Raw genomic sequence first — 7,000 nt, forward strand, 5'->3', positions numbered from 1 at the left:
GTAATTTGCCCATAGCCCTGCACCACTGGTGCATCATAGGTCTCTGGAGTCTAGGGGACAAGCCCAGGGTGCCACTACCCTTGCTCCTGCACGTTCCCGACGAGCCATCTTCTGTGGTGGTTTTGGCGGTGGGAGGTGAGGGGGTGTGAGCAACACAGTGGTGATGCCCCCTTTGCACCTACCAATGGTGCCCCATTTGCATCTGTGCCTGGGCGGCAGCACCACCCACCACTGTTGGTACACCACTGCCCTGCACCCTGATAGGGTCATCTCTGGTTGGGGGGGATACATTGTTTAGTTCAAATTTATTGTAAATGGGGCTGGTGGAATTTTATGGGCGTGAAGGAAGGTACGCGAGGTGCACAGGAGGCACCAATACAAATTCCAGTGCTCCTTCTATCCTCCCTTCTGGTTTTTAGATCCCCTTCCACTGCTAGCCGCAGGTGGATCAATCCCTGCTGGTGTGACAAGAGGCAGAAAGAGAAGAAGAGGATGCCAATGCTTCCTTCATGATCTCTCAACACCTGAAATATTATGCATTATAATTTATAGTTGACTTTCATCCTGACTTATATAGGCTTATAATATAATAACAGGTAATGCTAATAATAGCAGTCAATAATAGTTAGTGCTGGGGGGAAGTTTGACTTTTAAAGGGACAGATTGCACCCTGAACTGCTTTATTATGTTTTAGCCTAGGGGCTCATATTTTGGTTGCTGTTTATAAACCGGTGGACTGGATGAGGCTACTGGGGGAAGAGGAGGCCTCATTGGGGGCCCACTACAGTGTGGGGACCCCAACTCCAGGGGGCACGGTGACAAAGAGGCTGCAGAGAGCCCAGTGCCAATGTGGGCACAGAGACAGGGCTGCAGAGAGCCCGGTGATGACAGGAGGCTGAGTTATAGCAAGGCCCCAGAGAGGCAATGTTTAAATACCGTCTGTGAGGCTTGGGGCATGGTAAAGGGGTGGTTTTGGAGCCACGCATCTAGCCCATAAGGCTGAGGGTGTCCCGTGAGGCAACCATTTTGAGCAGACCTAAACTGGTCCAAGAACCCACAGGGTTCAGTGGAGTCCATCAGGACTGTGTCCAAACACAAATATGAGGGCAGCCTCCCTATTTATTATAATCACCAACAAGGCGTGGAAGACGAGGAAAGGGGTGCCCATTTGGCAAGACTGGCATGGTCACAGAGCCATAGGGGCATCATGGCCATCCCTGGGGACCCCATCCCATGACATGCTACCTTTACTGAACTTGTATTACTTCCTCCTCCTGGTTGCTGGCCACAAATACTGCTGAGGCTTCTCTTCTGTGTACCACTTGAATTGTGGAGGTTGTCTTTACAGGCTTTGGCCCGAGCATCAGCTCGTGTACGGTAAAAGTTGCACAAGTTCTGCAGATTCATTTCATATTATTCTAGCCCTCCTGCTGGTTGCTGGCCCTGTTTGCTAATGAGCGTATTATGGAATTGTAATTAGAGGATTGTTGCTAGCCACAAATGCGGAGGCTTTCTTCTTGGTTGCTGGCCAAGACCTCCAGCAAAGACCCTCCCAGGGTCTGGGTAGTAGGCTCAGGTCTGCAGGCTCTTTGCCCCACTTGCTGACCTCTGCCTTTCACCGCTACATTGCACCCTTGTAACTTTTTTGAATTGTTGCTGGCCACAAAGGAAGCTGTGTTTCTGAGCTATGACCACTGCAGTTGCAGAAGCTGAGGCTTATTCACTGGCTTTGGCCCAAGCATCAGCTCGATTTTGCACAAGTTCTGCAGGCCCATTTCATAGTCTTCTCGCCCTCCTCCTGGTTACTGGCCATGTCCCAGCAAATTTGGACTGGCGTACATGTCTTCTGAGTGGGGGAAAGCGTCTTGCTGGGGAAAACCCTCCCTGCCTCCCACATCAGCATAAGCTGGGCAAGTTCTGCAAGCGCGTTTCATTCGTTGCGGCAGAGGGCTCAGGACGCAGGTGGGGCCTTCCACAAAGGAAGCTGAGGCTTGAGTTTCTTTTCTGAATTGCAGAGGCTTTCTTCTTGGTTGCTGGCCAGGACCTCCGGGGTCTGGGTAGTAGGCCCAGGCATGGGCTGTCCGCCCCACTCACCCACCTCTGCCTTACACCTCTCTGTTGCACCCTAGTAACTTTCCAATCATTGCTGGCCGCAAAGGAAGCTGAGTTTTCTTCACTGGCTTTCGCCCGAGCATCAGCTTATTTTGTACAAGTTCTGCAGGCCCATTTCATAGTCTTCTCACCCTTCTCCTGGTTACTGGCCATGTCCCAGCAAATTCAGACTGGGGTACATGTCTTCTGACACCCACCCACTACTCTGCCTCCTGGAGGCTTCTGTCTCCTTGAGTTTCTTCTCTGACTTGCAGAGGGAAGGAAGATTTTAAATAAATAAGTATAACAGAAAGTAGAAAGTCCCCCCCCCCCCCCCCAACACAACCACCATCCCTCCCTCCCTAAGCTCTATGGCCAGCAAAGATGCCAAAGTTACAATGTAATGGGGATTAGCACGGCCCAGCTCAGCCAACCACCTGAGTCGAGCCATACATCTCCACCTAAGGGGGGCCCTAGGGGACTGTGCCTGGGGGCCCCCACCTGAGGGGGCCCCTCCCTCCCTAACTAAGCTTTGTGGGTGGGTTTGTTTAGTCTTCATTCTTGCAAGCAATGCTGGCTGCACACTAGCACTGGCCAAGCGTTCAACCTCCCTCTCTCTGATAACAGGCCACTCTGCAACTTTCCAGTAATGCCATGACTCCGTAAAAGTCACACGGTCATCATCTCTCCAAAAAGCAACCCACCCATCCCCCATTGGACATGCATGCCATATAGACCAAAAATAAAACACTGCTAGGACACAGCCAGTAACCAGGCAGGGCCAGTAACCAGGCTGGCTGCCTGCCTCCCCCCCACCCTCTTGCCCTCCTACTATGCAGCCCTCCATCCATCCATATCATATCAAGGGATTACTCAAAGGATCTTGGGAACATATTGTGGATTGGTATTTTATCCTATTGTATTGTGTTAGCTGGCAATGGCTGTACTGTAAAAAAATGTATTCACCAGTTGACTAGTATGACTACTAATGGCATTGTTAAGTAAAACAAAAATGTCTATACTGTTTTAGCTTTATTGTGTTTTTCAACTGAAATGATTGCAATTCAATTTATTGTGAAAAAATTAAGATGAGGAAGAAAAAAAATTCTGATTTGTACTTGCTCCTGCTCGATTTCAGGGCATGGACCTGGGAGCGGGGGAGCGGTTTGCAGCCTGCCAGGGTGGGAGTGCAGTAGCTTCCCAGGCTGGACATAAAGTTGGTCAATGCCCGTATTTCAGATTGGTTGGCCTCCCTTGTAGGCACCTCAATAATATGTCTGGGGATAGCCATCTATTGCATAACACTTCTGACCTCTCTGTAGGGAGCAGAGAGCTTTTAGAAACCCTGGCCTTGGCTAATTAGCAGCTCCCTGCTTAGCTGAGACCCATCTGATGAGGACATGCCAATACATAGTGTAGGAGAAAGAGGTATTACAAATTTCTTGAATTTGGATGAAAAGAAGATCTCCCACAATTATGTTTTCTTTGAATACACTTGATTCTGCAGAGGCCTCGAGGTAGCTGAAGAGATTATCCTGGGCTGCCTTGGGAGTGCTGATCCTCATTTCCCTCTCACCTTCTCCCTGTCCTTTGAGAAGGGCTGAGATATGGCAATGGAGGACAAAGCAATCCTGAACAAAATCTGATGAACTCTCTCTAAGGTGGGAGCGAGTTGCAAGCGTCCGGGGGCGGGGGGGCGGGTTCTACAAACCCAGCTCTTACAAAATCCTGTATGCAGCACCTGTCAAGAAAACACTGCATTGCAAAGAAAGCATTGAAAAGAAAATCATTTTTGCATCACACCTCCCATAATAGTACATCCTGCAAAGAAAAAGCTCAGAAAAAAAAGAAGCTGTTTTGGACCTGCAGCAGCAGGCATTAACCCCAACCCCCACCCCCTTCTGTGACCATTCATATGAAATGCATTATAATGCATTAAAGACTTACTGAAGTCTTTAAAAACTTGCTAAAGGCTAGAGGCCCTGTGAGGTCCATGCATAGAGAAGTTTTGCAGATTGCCTGCTTGCTGCTGGGGGTGGGTGGGGTTGTTTAGTCTTTTTTCTTGCAAGACACGCTGGCTGCACAGCACCCTAGCTAGCACTTAACAAGCATTCAAGCTCCCTCTGATAACAGTCCACCCTGCAACTCTTCGTAATTCTTTCCAGTAATGCCATGACTCCCCTCCCTCCCCCAAAGCACAGCATCTCCACGATGAGGCTTGATCTCTGAAAACCAACCCAACTATCCACCCACATCAAAGAAAACATGACATGTATATAGAGTGAAAATAAAACACTTTACTGAAAACGCTGCAGCTTAATAACTATATACAACTTTTAAGATACATCACCTAAAGACATCTGCAGACTGATGGCCTGGTCCAGAGGTTTAATTAGACTTTGAAAGCTATGATTAGGAAGAGTATTCAAGGGGACACTAAAAGGGGGTAACTATGTCTCCCCCCTCTTATGTTTGTAGTTTGGGAAGTACCCCAAGTGCCCTTGGGTTCCTCTCCATTTGAGCTGATTTACGGGCATAAGCTTTGGGGCCTACTTGACATTTTATGTGAGGGCTGGAAGGAGAGAGAGCGCATGAGTGATAAGGGCCCTTGTCAAGTTACAGAGTTGCGAGAACAGCTGGAGAGGGTGAGACAGATAGCCTGAGACAACTTAGAGAGGAGTCAATCCGGTCAGAAGCAGAGGTACAATCAGGACTCCAGAAGGAGCGAATTACAAGAGGGTGATTTGGTCCTAGTCATGCTGCTTGATCATGCCAATAAAAGAGTCTCCAAATGGCAGGGTCCTTTCAGGACACAGAGGAGGTAGGTCCAACAAATTACGAGGTGGAAACACCCGAGCAACGGAAGACAAAACAGATTTGTTGTGTGAATCTGTTAAAAAAATGGAAGGAGTGCGAGAATTACCTGATGGACCCCAGAGTTGCAGAAGAAGAATGGTCTCTAGAGATTAAAGGCTCCCAAGGGGGGGGCGCAACCCAGTCCTCATTATTGGGACGCAGATACCTAAAGGAGGGAGGGAGCAGCTGGAACAGCGGGTGAGGGAATTTAAAGATGTATTTACTGAGGTGCCAGGCCAGGCTAAAGGGATTTGCCACCAGATTAGAACTAGCCCAGGTCAAACGATGAAGGATGTGGAGAAGCCCCCTCATGGTAGTGCCAGAGCCCATCATGGCCATCCAACTCTATGTCAATTTTAGGAAGGTCAACACGATCTCCTTGTTCGATGCTTTCCTGATGCCAAACATTAAAGAAATGTTCGAGAGGACAGGGCAGGCCAAGTTAATCTCAACACTAGATTTGACAAAAGGCTACTGGCAAATCTCCACGGCCCCAGAGGACAAAGTAAAAACAGCATTCAGAACCCCATGGGGTCTATACCAGTTCATGCGCATGCCCTTCAGTCTGCATGGGGCTGCTGCCTCATTTCAAAGGTTAATGGGCCCATCAAGAATACACAGCTGCATATATTGATGACAGTAATTTTCTCAGGGGCATGAGACCAACATATGTGCCATGTGAGACAGATATTGGGAGAACTAAGACAGAATGGACTAATAGCCAATTAAAAAAAAACGCGACTAAAACTAAATATCTGGGTTTTAAGGTAGGGCGCAGCAAATCTCCCCACTTGCTGATAAAATGGAAACCATCCAGTCATATCAACAACCACAGACCAAGAAGCAGCTATGGGCCTTTCTAGGATTAGTTTATTATTATCAGAGATTTATACCATGGTTTTCAGAGCTGGCAGCTTCATTGATAGGCCTGTTGTAAGGTAGAAAAGGGGGACAGGTGGAATGGATGCCAGAAACCCAGACAGCATTCATTAAAGTGAAATCAGTGTTATACCACACTCCTGTGTTGTATACGCCTAATTTTAAATGAATGTTTTGATTACACACTGATTCATTGGCCATTGCCTTCAGGGCTGTTTTAACCCAGTAAGTCGAGGGAGAAGAGTAGTTGATTGCATTTGCAAGCAGAAAATTATCCAGGGCTGAGACTCAGTATTCAACAATAGAAAGATAATGCTTAGCAATAAAATGGGGGGTTGAGTTGTTCCGTTATTATCCATACGGAAGGAAATTTACTTTGATCACAGACCATGCACCACTCTGTTGGCTGCAAAAATATAAAGCTGAAAATTCCAGACTGATAAGATGAGCTTTGGCCCTACAATCCCTTTGTTTCTCTATACAGCACGAGCCAGGATGGCTAAACATCGCAGCTGACTTCCTCTCAAGACTGAAAAATGACAGACAATCGACAGCAACAGCAATGGATAAGGAGAATGAAGGTGACAGTAAAATTGCAGCTATGATTCCCCAGGATGGGTTTTCACTAGGGGGGAAGGTGTGTGACAGGGAAATATGTCCACCCTGTCATGAGACATTGAGAGACCAAATCAAAAATAGGAAAATTACCACACCAAAAATCTGCGACAGGAGAAAAGCTGCTCCGGAAGCCATGGAAAATAGTTAGGATGATCAGCTGAGAAACCCAGCCCAACAGTGAATGCAATGCTGCAGCCAGTCTCACAGCTGATCCATGCAGAGAATTAAAAGAAAACCAACTGTTCAGTCAGCTCTCCATGGGTGAATGGAAGGGCACAGAGGGAGAACCGTAGGAACACAGTTCAATGGTGGCAGCCTGTGGCAGAAATGCCCCCGTCGGTGCCCCGCTCCAGACCCCTGTCTCTGCCAGCATGAGAGGCTGGTGTTGAATCCCTCAGGGCGGGGATCTCCCACCTTGTCTACATGACAAAAGCCTGGGGCCTGAATGCTCTGGTCAGCTGGGCAGGGGGGAAAGGCCCGGCTCTGCGCACGGGCCCAGGTAGCCAGGGATGCTTGGTAGATTGGTCAGCTTGGCAGCTTCGATTGGACCCGGGTG

The sequence above is a fragment of the Alligator sinensis genome, unplaced genomic scaffold (assembly GCF_000455745.1).
Source record: "Alligator sinensis unplaced genomic scaffold, ASM45574v1 scaffold981_1, whole genome shotgun sequence".
Taxonomy (NCBI): Eukaryota; Metazoa; Chordata; order Crocodylia; family Alligatoridae; genus Alligator; species Alligator sinensis.